The sequence below is a fragment of the Choloepus didactylus genome (assembly GCF_015220235.1).
Source record: "Choloepus didactylus isolate mChoDid1 chromosome 25 unlocalized genomic scaffold, mChoDid1.pri SUPER_25_unloc1, whole genome shotgun sequence".
In the NCBI taxonomy this organism is placed as follows: domain Eukaryota; kingdom Metazoa; phylum Chordata; class Mammalia; order Pilosa; family Megalonychidae; genus Choloepus; species Choloepus didactylus.
The window spans coordinates 98,851-111,777 of record NW_023637606.1 but is presented as its reverse complement, the minus strand read 5'-3'; positions in this window follow the sequence as shown (position 1 = coordinate 111,777).

Below are 12,927 nucleotides of genomic sequence, written 5' to 3'. Positions count from 1 at the left end.
ATAACAAGGATTAAAGCAGAAATAAATGACATAGAGAACAAAAAAACAATAGAGAGGATAAATATCACCAAAAGTTGGTTCTTTGAGAAGATCAACAAGATTGACAAGCCCCTAGCTAGACTGACAAAATCAAAAAGAGAGAAGACCCATATAAACAAAATAATGAATGAAAAAGGTGACATAACTGCAGATCCTGCAGAAATTAAAAAAATTATAAGAGGATATTATGAACAACTGTATGGCAACAAACTGGATAATGTAGAGGAAATGGACAATTTCCTGGAAACATATGAACAACCTAGACTGACCAGAGAAGAAATAGAAGACCTCAACCAACCCATCACAAGCAAAGAGATCCAATCAGTCATCAAAAATCTTCCCACAAATAAATGCCCAGGGCCAGATGGCTTCACAGGGGAATTCTACCAAACTTTCCAGAAAGAACTGACACCAATCTTACTCAAACTCTTTCAAAACATTGAAGAAAATGGAACACTACCTAACTCATTTTATGAAGCTAACATCAATCTAATACCAAAACCAGGCAAAGATGCTACAAAAAAGGAAAACTACCGGCCAATCTCCCTAATGAATATAGATGCAAAAATCCTCAACAAAATACTTGCAAATAGAATCCAAAGACACATTAAAAAAACCATACACCATGACCAAGTGGGGTTCATTCCAGGCATGCAAGGATGGTTCAACATAAGAAAATCATTCAATGTATTACAACACATTAACAAGTCAAAAGGGAAAGATCAATTGATCATCTCAATAGATGCTGAAAAAGCATTTGACAAAATCCAACATCCCTTTTTGATAAAAACACTTCAAAAGGTAGGAATTGAAGGAAAATTCCTCAACATGATAAAGAGCATATATGAAAAACCCACAGCCAGCATAGTACTCAATGGTGAGAGACTGAAAGCCTTCCCTCTAAGATCAGGAACAAGACAAGGATGCCCGCTGTCACCACTGTTATTCAACATTGTGCTGGAAGTGCTAGCCAGGGCAATCCGGCAAGACAAAGAAATAAAAGGCATCCAAATTGGAAAAGAAGAAGTAAAACTGTCATTGTTTGCAGATGATATGATCTTATATCTAGAAAACCCTGAGAAATCGACGATACAGCTACTAGAGCTAATAAACAAATTTAGCAAAGAAGCGGGATACAAGATTAATGCACATAAGTCAGTAATGTTTCTATATGCTAGAAATGAACATACTGAAGAGACACTCAAGAAAAAGATACCATTTTCAATAGCAACTAAAAAAATCAAGTACCTAGGAATCAACTTAACCAAAGATGTAAAAGACCTATACAAAGAAAACTACATAACTCTTCTAAAAGAAATAGAAGGGGACCTTAAAAGATGGAAAAATATTCCATGTTCATGGATAGGAAGACTAAATGTCATTAAGATGTCAATTCTACCCAAACTCATCTACAGATTCAATGCAATCCCAATCAACATTCCAACAACCTACTTTGCAGACTTGGAAAAGCTAGTTATCAAATTTATTTGGAAAGGGAAGATGCCTCTAATTGCTAAAGACACTCTAAAAAAGAAAAACGAAGTGGGAGGACTTACACTCCCTGACTTTGAAGCTTATTATAAAGCCACAGTTGCCAAAACAGCATGGTACTGGCACAAAGATAGACATATAGATCAATGGAATCGAATTGAGAATTCGGAGATAGACCCTCAGATGTATGGCCGACTGATCTTTGATAAGGCCCCCAAAGTCACTGAACTGAGTCATAATGGTCTATTCAACAAATGGGGCTGGGAGAGTTGGATATCCATATCCAAAAGAATGAAAGAGGACCCCTACCTCACCCCCTACACAAAAATTAACTCAAAATGGACCAAAGATCTCAATATAAAAGAAAGTACCATAAAACTCCTAGAAGATAATGTAGGAAAACATCTTCAAGACCTTGTATTAGGCGGCCACTTCCTAGACTTTACACCCAAAGCACAAGCAACAAAAGAGAAAATAGATAAATGGGAACTCCTCAAGCTTAGAAGTCTGCACCTCAAAGGAATTTCTCAAAAAGGTAAAGAGGCAGCGAACTCAATGGGAAAAAATTTTTGGAAACCATGTATCTGACAAAAGACTGATATCTTGCATATATAAAGAAATCCTACAACTCAATGACAGTAGTACAGACAGCCCAATTATAAAATGGGCAAAAGATATGAAAAGACAGTTCTCTGAAGAGGAAATACAAATGGCCAAGAAACACATGAAAAAATGTTCAGCTTCACTAGCTATTAGAGAGATGCAAATTAAGACCACAATGAGATACCATCTAACACCGGTTAGAATGGCTGCTATTAAACAAACAGGAAACTACAAATGCTGGAGGGGATGTGGAGAAATTGGAACTCTTATTCATTGTTGGTGGGACTGTATAATGGTTCAGCCACTCTGGAAGTCAGTCTGGCAGTTCCTTAGAAAACTAGATAGAGAGTTACCATTCGATCCAGCGATTGCACTTCTCGGTATATACCCGGAAGATCGGAAAGCAGTGACACGAACAGATATCTGCACGCCAATGTTCATAGCAGCATTATTCACAATTGCCAAGAGATGGAAACAACCCAAATGTCCTTCAACAGATGAGTGGATAAATAATATGTGGTATATACACACGATGGAATACTATGCGGCAGTAAGAAGGAACGATCTTGTGAAACATATGACAACATGGATGAACCTTGAAGACATAATGCCGAGCGAAATAAGCCAGGCACAAAAAGAGAAATATTATATGCTACCACTAATGTGAACTTTGAAAAATGTAAAACAAATGGTTTATAATGTAGAATGTAGGGGAACTAGCAATAGAGAGCAATTAAGGAAGGGGGAACAATAATCCAAGAAGAACAGATAAGCTATTTAACGTTCTGGGGATGCCCAGGAATGACTATGGTCTGTTAATTTCTGATGGATATAGTAGGAACAAGTTCACAGAAATGTTGCTATATTATGTAACTTTCTTGGGGTAAAGTAGGAACATGTTGGAAGTTAAGCAGTTATCATAGGTTAGTTGTCTTTTTCTTACTCCCTTGTTATGGTCTCTTTGAAATGTTCTTTTATTGTATGTTTGTTTTCTTTTTAACTTTTTTTTCATACAGTTGATTTAAAAAAGAAGGGAAAGTTAAAAAAAAAAAAAAAGAAAGAAAAACAAGGAAAAAAGAATGATGTAGTGCCCCCTTGAGGAGCCTGTGGAGAATGCAGGGGTATTTGCCTACCCCACCTCCATGGTTGCTAACATGACCACAGACATAGGGGACTGGTGGTTTGATGGGTGGAGCCCTCTACCATAGGTTTTACCCTTGGGAAAACGGTTGCTGCAAAGGAGAGGCTAGGCCTCCCTATGGTTGTGCCTAAGAGCCTCCTCCCGAATGCCTCTCTGTTGCTCAGATGTGGCCCTCTCTCTCTAGCTAAGCCAACTTGGCAGGTGAAATCACTGCCCTCCCCTCTACGTGGGATCTGACACCCAGGGGAGTGAATCTCCCTGGCAACGTGGAATATGACTCCCGGGGAGGAATGTAGACCTGGCATCGTGGGACGGAGAACGTCTTCTTGACCAAAAGGGGGATGTGAAAGGAAATGAAATAAGCTTCAGTGGCAGAGAGATTCCAAAGGAGCCGAGAGGTCACTCTGGTGGGCACTCTTACGCACACTTTAGACAACCCTTTTTAGGTTCTAAAGAATTGGGGTAGCTGGTGGTGGATACCTGAAACTATCAAACTACAACCCAGAACCCATGAATCTCGAAGACAGTTGTATAAAAATGTAGCTTATGAGGGGTGACAATGGGATTGGGAAAGCCATAAGGACCACACTCCACTTTGTCTAGTTTATGGATGGATGAGTAGAAAAATAGGGGAAGGAAACAAACAGACAAAGATACTCAGTGTTCTTTTTTACTTCAATTGCTCTTTTTCTCTCTAATTATTATTCTTGTTATTTTTGTGTGTGTGCTAATGAAGGTGTCAGGGATTGATTTAGGTGATGAATGTACAACTATGTAATGATACTGTAAACAATTGAAAGTATGATTTGTTTTGTAAGACTGCGTGGTATGTGAATATATCTTAATAAAATGAAGATTTAAAAAAAAAAAAAAAAAAAAAAAAAAAAGGACCCATCAGGACTGCTGGTTTCCGCGGAATCCGCCTCGGGGCCGCTGCGGGGCCCCACCCGGGGGTCTGTCCCTGCCCTCGGCTCGGGGACCGGCAGCGCGTCAGAGGCCATCCGCCACGGCCCCGCGTCATTTCCTTAGAACACGAAGCACATGCGGTGTGCTTGCTGTCATTTTTCTCAACCTAACTTAAAAACATAGTTTAGAGAGAGGAAGAAAGGGATTGATTCCCCAGCAAACACCGAGGGCTTCGTCTGTGTCTTCCTGAAGCAACATCTTGTGCACACCCTGGGCCGACGCAGCGACGGCGAGGAGACGGCCTGTGGTCAGCAGTGCCTGCCCGACCGTTGCCGTGAGGGTCTTTCGTGGCCTTAAATCTTCCGAAGTTGGTTGCTTCTGTGGCGGATTCCTACTATGGTCAATGGAGGGGCTCGCCTTCAGCGACCAGACGTCTCGCCCCATCAGCTGAAGGCTTTAAAAGGGAAGAGGTGGCTCTCCTGGGCCTCGTCGAGAAGCCCCCACGGAGTTCCCAGCCGGCGCCTGCCCTGTGGAATGCACACGGTGGCGTGGGACACTTTTATAAAACCCCATAGTATTTATGGCTATCTCCTGTCGGTTCCGCGTCCAGAGAGAACCCAGACTAACACAGGCGACTCCCAAATTCCAGGCAGAGCAAACCAAACCCAGCCGCTCTTAGGGCTGTAAAAATGGGCTGCAGTCGGGGCACACGGAGTTACCGGGTGAACGGGCAGGCCGGGCACCGCCTCCCCGCAGCCCCTTCTTCTCCTGTGCAATGAAGGAAAGCTCCCGGCTCTCCAGCTCTCACACACCCAGGGGCGAGGAGCCCAGGCTCAGAAGACCCTCTAAAACATCCCCTCCTCAGGGTCCGGAAGTCATGTGCATGCTGCAGAAAACCATTCTTAATTTCCTGTCATCGCCTGCCACACACCCATCAGATGTACATGGCCTGGGCCCAGGGGGAGGTGGCACAATAAAAAGTTCCTGAAGCTGGAAGCTGCCCTGATTCTCCTTAGGTGAGAAAATAAGTGCAGCCGAGGAGGTCAGATCTGTGACAGGCTTCAGGGTTCTCCTTGGCTAGAACTGAGAGTTACTGTTTTTATCATGAAAATGGGTTGAATTTTGTCAAATGCTTTTCTCTACATCAGTTTTCTTCTCCTTGTATTAATGTATTAATATATTACCCTTGCGTTCCTGAGATAAATACCTGGTGTGGGTGGGCCTTTAGATTAGGTTTTTTCCACGGAGATGTGACCCACTCATTCAGGATGGGTCTTAATCCTTTACCAGAGCCCTTTATGCAAGGATAAGACAGAAGAAGGCTGAGAGCTCCGACAGAAAACTCCGGAGGAGCTGAGAGGAAGCCACTGGAACCAGGAGCTGAAAGCAACCAGACCGAAGGGTCAGAGGACACTGCACTGCGCCTTCCCTGGTGACAGCCTGTATTCAGAGAAGGTGTCCTCCTGTGGACGCCTTAACTGGGACATCTTCATGGCCTGAGGACTGTAAATTTATAAATCCCCGTTGTCAACACTCCAGCAGCTTTAGCAAACCAGAGCATGTTTTTGTATATACCATCCGGCATTTCCCCTTTTAATCACATCCAGCCATGTCTCAGGGCTGCTCACGGCCTTTGCAATGTTGCGCTGCTGTCAGCACCGTCCATCACCCAAACCCACAGGGTCTCGTGCAGAATCCTTTTAAAATGCTGGTGGACTCAGTTTACCAGTACTGTTTTTTTTTTTCTGAGGATTTTTGCATCTACATTCATAAGGGATATTGGTCTTTAGTTTTCTGGAGCTGCCTTTGTGTGGCTTTGGTGTCACAGCACAGAGTGAGTTGGAAGTGCTCCCTCTTCTTCTGTTTTCTGGATGAGTTCGAGAAGGGCTCATGTTAATTCCCTTTAAATATTTGGTAAAAATTCACCAGCGAACCTATCTGGTTCTGGACTCTTCTTCATTGGGAAATTTTTGATGACTGATTCATTCAGTCTCTTTACTTGTTTAGGTCTGTTCAGATTGTCCATTTCCTCTCAAGTCAGTTTTGGGAGTTTGCATGTTTCTAGGGATTTTTTCCCATTCCATCTGGGTAATCTAATTTGTTGGTGTAGAGCTGTTCATAGAATTCTCTTACAATCTTTTTTATTTCTGTGAAGTTGGTAGTAATCTTTCCACTTTCATTTCTAATTTTAATAGTTGCATATTTTCTCTCTTTTCTTGGCTAGTCTAAAAAAGTTGTCAGTTTTGTTGATCTTTAAAAAAAACAAATTTTGTTCTCAGATTCCTGGTTGTTTTTCTATTCTACTGTTACTCTCTCCTCTAATCTTTATTATTTCCTTCCTTCTGCTACCTGCGGGACACTGTTATCGAGTTCCGACTTGGCGGGCCTGGGCCAGGGGAACTGATCAGCCCCTAGGAAAGGTAGTGGGGCACGGGTGGTAGCGCCCTCCACGGCCCCCCGGGCCTGAGAAAGTGGAGCCGAATGCAGGCCCCATTTCCTCACCCCAAAGTACAACCGTTGGGGAGGGCTTGCCGGAGAACCCCCCCCCCCCCCCCCCCCCCCCCCCCGTGCCTTACCCGCACCCTCCACCCTCTTCATTACCGGAGCAACCCCCGCCCCTTTTCAAACAACCTCCGCGCCCTCTCAGAACCAATCCAAGCCTTCAACCCCTACAGCTACCCCGCCCTCTAAACCGCCCGATATAAGCTTGTACTCTCCCCTAATAAACTCTCTTGGCTTCCTCACCTCAAAGAAACATGTCCCGCCTGTTCCTTCTCGCCGCCCTCCACACCTTGCACGCCACCGCCGGGGACCGGGCCCAGTCCCCCGCCTCGCCCTCGCCTCCGGGAAAGAGCCCCCGCCGCCGGTACCCTCCGAGCAATCCTGAGAGCCTAGGATTTAGCAACCGGCCGCCACCCCCTCCCAGACGAGTCAACTGCGACCGCAGCTACCTTTAGGTTTGGTTTGCTCTTTTTTTTCTAGTTCCTTAAGGTGTAAAGGTAGGCTATTGATTTGAGATCTTTTTTATTGTAGGTGTTTATGGCTGTATCTTTCCCCCTATGCACTGCCTTTGCTGTAACCCATACATTTTGGTGTGTTGTATTTTTGTTTCCATTTATCTCAAAGAATTTTTAAATGCCTTTGTGATTTCTTCCTGGACCCTTTGGTCATTTTAGAGTGCATTGTTTAATTTCCACATGTATTAGTTAGGGTTCTCTAGGGAAACAGAATCAACAAGAGATATCTATTAATACACGATTTATAAAAGTGCCTCACGCAACTGTGGGTATGCACGAGTCCAAATTCTGTACGGCAGGCAGCAAACTGGCAACTCCAGTGAAGATGTTCGATGAACTCCTCAGGCAATGCTTCCCTGGTTAGCCAAAGAAGAAGGTCCTCTGTCTGTCTTGCTTGAAAGTCTTCAGCTGATTGGATTAAATCCGGCTGATTGCATTCTTTCTTTGTGGAAGACATACCCTTCACTGATCTAATCAGTCACAGCTGCAGCCAAATGACTGATGATTTAATAAACCAGCCTTCTGGTTTATTAACCTCCTGGTTTATTAACCAGCCACAAACGTCCTCACAGCAATTGTTAGGCCAGTGCTTGCTTGACTGGTCACTTGGGCACCATCACCTGGCCAAGTTGACACATGAACCTAACCATCACAGTCCACCCTTGTCAACTTGGCAGTTATACACATCACCTTAAACCATACTTTATCTCTAAGTAGAGAACAATAACAGACATATATTTCGCCTAACAATATTCCACTGTCCTGCATACAACTGGAAACGCACTAAATCTCTCCAGAATAAGGTCCAAGTCCTTGGGTGATATTAACTCTTAAAATTGATTTCCTTTAACTTAAATACTGTAAAATGAACAATATAGCTTATGTCATATGATAAGGGAATAAGACAGAGAAGAAAGCAAAGATATTTGCTTTACAGACAAATACAAACATAATCATAACAAAACGAGGAGGAAATATTCATGTCATCATAATCCTCGTTTCTGTAACTGGTCACGTGGCCGTAGTTCATATTTATCACTATCTTCTTCCAGTACCCATTCCATGTTCCCTTTATCCTCAGCAAGTACTTCAGCTGGCCGTGGTTCTTTGCCTGGTGGGGTGACCCAAACCTTCATTCCTGTAGTTTCTTGGCCATTGGTAGTCCTGCCTGGATTGGGTTGCTGCAGTTTTCCATTGACTTGAATCACAGGGCATGGCAGTACTAAGAAATGCCCTAGGGGATCTCCTGTATTCCAGGAAAACTCTTCTTTACTTCCATTGTGTAGGTGCAGTGCTATTTCCCCTTGATAGTCAGGATCAATCACCCCAGCCAGTACAGTAATCCCCTTCCTCGCCTGTTGATTCAGAGGCACAAGAAGCCCAGAGTGGGCAGGTGGCAGTCTTAACTTCCAGTTCAATGGGATTATTGTTGCGTTTCCTGGTGTAAGCAATCCTCCTTTTGGAACAAAGACTTGTAGACCAGCAGAGCTTAAGCTTTCAGGGACAGGAAGCAAGAATTTACCTAGTGGATCACTAGGAGTGATAGTGAGTGGTGCCACTCCTGTTTCCACCCCTTGATTCCTGGACCCACGAATCCTGGCTGTGGGAGAAACAGCACCATGGAGTGGATGCTGATTCAGAGCATACACAGCCTCCTGGAGAACACTGCCCTGACTCTGCAAGGTATTGCCACCTAGTTGGACCCGTAATTGAGTCTTCAATAGGCCATTCCTCCGTTCTATCAACCCAGCTGCCTCCGGATGATGGGGAACATGGTAAGACCAGAGCATGTGCCCATGAGCTTGTGCCCATCCCCTCACTTCATTTGCTGTGAAGTGGGCTCTTTGGTCACAAGCAATGCTGTGTGGAATACCATGACGGTGGATGAGGCATTCTGTAAGTAGATAGACGGTAGTTTTGGCAGAAGCATGTCATGCAGGGAAGGCAAACCCATATCCGGAGTATGTGTCTATCCCAGTGAGAACAAATCGCTGCCCCTTCCATGATGGAAGTGGTCCGATGTAGTCGATCTGCCACCAGGTCGATATTTGTGTCCCACGTGAATGCTCACCAGAGGGTGACTTCAGCAGAAGATCTGAATAAACAAGTGGATAAAATGACCCGTTTGGTGGATACCAGTCAGCCTCTCTCCCCAGCCACTCCTGTCATTGCCCAATGGGCTCATGAACAAAGTGGTCATGGTGGTAGGGATGGAAGTTATGCACGGGCTCAGCAACATGGACTTCCACTCACCAAGGCCGATCTGGCCACAGCCACTGCTGAGTGTCCAATCTGCCAGCAGCAGAGACCCACACTCAGTCCCCGATATGGCACCATTCCTTGGGGTGATCAGCCTGCTACCTGGTGGCAGGTCGTGTATACAATGAACAGAATTACATTTGTACACAATCTAAGTACTAGCTTTGAAAACCTATTTATTGCTGTTCACATCTATTACAATGAACTATAAGCCCAGTACTGCAAAATACCTACACTTTTAATTGTTTTTAAGAAAAAGTAAGTGATAACATTTGTGTTTAAGATGACAAGAGTTTGGCAGTAACTGCTGACATAATCTGAGAAATAATTATAGCAGAAAATGGGACATACTTCACTTAGCAATGATAAAATGGCACATACACAATATAAGTCTCTTACAGATCAAGTGTGAAACAAAGCACTGCAGCAGCCAACGTGGAAGCAAAAGAGGAAACTTTTCGTTGGCAATAATAACTAATGTCCTGAACAGCAAAAAGACACATAAATGCACCTAGACTTAGAAACGTGACAACCTGGAGCTCAGCGACCGCTCCCTTTACTTTCAGTCCGGCAGTGAGAGCTTGAACTGGAAGCTCGGGGAGAGGCGAGCGGGCTGCGCCCCAGGGCTGCAGCCCCACCCCAGCAGCTCACATCTGCCAGCCTGACGGGCTTCCCGGGGCGACCCGGACCCTCACCCCCGAGGGGGAGCCCTGGAGACCACCTGTGCCCGCCCGGACCCCCGCGCCATTGACTTCACCGTTCCACGGCCCGGGCTCCTCTCCAGCCTCCGTCAGGTCTTAGCTCAATGCTCACTGCTTTTAATTTCCTGATTTTATTTCTTTTACTTTATATTTTCAAACAATTTCAAGCTTACAGAGTAGTTCCAAGAATAAGTATAGTAAAAAAAGGTTCATCTTGCCCCATTTGCTTTATCATTCGCTCCCTTTCTCTCTCATGTGTGTACGTATGTAGGCGTATGTATGTGTATTGTATGCAAATGTGTGTGCATGTGTGCATCTATGTACACACGGGTGTGTTTATATACCTCTGAACCCTTTGAGGGTCAGTTCACACATCATGGCACTTTTCTCCTATGCACTTTGGTGTGAATTTCCTAAGAATTAGGATATCCTCTCACAGAACCACAGGACAGTTATTAATTTCCATCCTTCCATCTGATCTCCAATCTGACCTTCCGTTTTGTCAAATCACCCAACACTGTCCTCCGCGGCACCTTCTCGCTGACCACTGTCCGGTGGTGTGGCACTCATGCTTCTGAAGAACTCAGTCCCTTTTTCATTCAATAGGATGATCTTTATTTTGAGCTGTTGGATGTTTCCTCATGTATGGATGTGGCCAGAATAAGCACCACACTTGGAAGCACACGCAACCCTCTGCTCCTAAGATGTCGGGGAGAGGTGGCCAAGCTTCTCGGCTGCAGCTAAGCGTGCAAGACCCTGCTCTCGTTCAACGCCCCCCCCCCCATCTACCACCTGTTGGTGGCTCTGGTTGCGGCTCTCGGCCTGGGAGCCTTTCTGGGTGCCCTAGGCTGACTCGTGTTCCCACCTGTTAGATGCAGCCCCCAGCCCCACTGCAGCCCTGGGCGGCACGGGGCATGTGTTGGTTAGTGGTTGGTTGATTCAATTGATCCTTGAGCTAGTGAGGCTTCCTGATCACAAGGGCCTGAACCCCCAACTCAGATGATGGAAGCCAAAACAAGGGGTGGGGGGCTCGCTGGTTCGCATAACAGAAGAGCTCAGCGGCTCTTCCATCTCCTGGGTGGGAACGATGCTTTCCCATCAGGCGTCAGGCTTGGAGTGCCTCAGCTTCTCCACCTTCCATTGGCTGATCGCTGGGAAGTGAGTGAGACTTTTTTTTTAATTAAAAAATTGTTTTTAAACAACTTTATTGAGATATAATTTACATACCATAAATTTCACCCACTTGGAAGTGTACAACTGAACGGTTTTTAGTAAATTTAGACACCGTGCAAATTCACCATACTCTTGTTCTAGAACATTTTCATCACCCCCATAAGATCTCTCAAGCTTGTTTAGAGCTCACCTCATTCCCACCTGAAGCCGCAGGCTACAAGCTCCTTTCTATCTCTCCAGATTTGCCTTTTCTTGTGTCCAGCACAATTCAGCATAATGTTTGAGGTCTTTGTACTACTTTCACCACTTTTTTTGTAAGTCTAAAATTGTTTCAAAAGGAAAAGATTAAAAAAAATTATGAATCCCTGCCGCTTCTGGTGTGGGAGTGGCTCCCTGCAATCAGTGTGCTACCCCAGGGGCTGGGTGGTCACCCAGGGTCCGGGCCGTCTTCCCAGGGGCAGGGGTGACTCAGACGCTCATGGTGCTCTCTGTCCCCACTACCAGTCTTGGTGATCCACACACCCATCGTGCCAGCGCCTGGTGGCTGAAGACAGAGGCTGCCTGATGTCCGCTGTGGCTGCAACTGGGCTGCTGCTGGGCTGGGTGTGTGGGAGCCCTCTGTCATCCTCCAGGGCTTCCAGGGTGACACTGGCCACCCCGAGCGGGATGCAGCGATGTCCTCTGCTGGCCCGGGAGGGGCCGTTTCAGGGGCTTCCACCTGGTCCTCCCCACTGTGACCGTTCTCACTCCCAGGCCAAGGACCCAAATGTGAGGGCTCTGCCAAATGGAGTGCCAGGGCCAGGGAGAGGGCCCCGCTGTGAGCCGGGCCCATTTATAACCCGTCCTTGCGCCCTCCTTTCTCACCAAGGAGCCATCACGCCCTTTGGCACCCAGGTCTCAACGTCAACTCACACCTCGTAGCCAAGAGCCCATCAGTGCTCTTTGCCGGGGTTTGGTCCTCTGGGGAAGGATCAGGAGAATCACCACCTGCCGCAACGCTGGACAGGCCGCCCTCAGCGCCTGGCCTCTGTGCTCGGCGGGTTCTGGGTTGAGACCTGCCTCGCTGCCAACCGGGCGAGGTTTTGTGACTTTCCCTTGGTCCGGCTTCCTGTGGCCTCCTGATGCACCCTTGCTTTCTTCTGGTCATAGAAATTAAGCAACCCCTCGTCGGCTGCCCCTTTCTTGCCCTTGGCTCCAGCACAGTCCGTTGACCATCGCCACAGCTCTCAGTGGGTCCTGAGCTCCCACCAGCCTCAGTGCCAGCAGGGGTCCTGTTCTCTGACAGCATCTTCCACACAGCTTCTCGATGAGGCCGGTTCTGCTCTCTCTATCCTTTTGGTAAGTGCTGTGTCCTCTGTGATGTCCTGCAGAAAATATTTGGCTGGTGGATTTTGTGGCCTTATCCACTATAGCGTGCCCACTTCTGACTGGGACTCGAGTTTCAGTGCCTAATTCCCCTTTATCTGGTCTCAGCGGGAACCACCATCCACTCTGTTCAAGCCAGGGACCAGGGCCTGCCCGCGCTCCGTCCTCCCTGTCCACCTGCAGGTGCCTCCCTCCACCTTCCCGGCTCCCTCCACTTCTCCTCTCTCAGCTG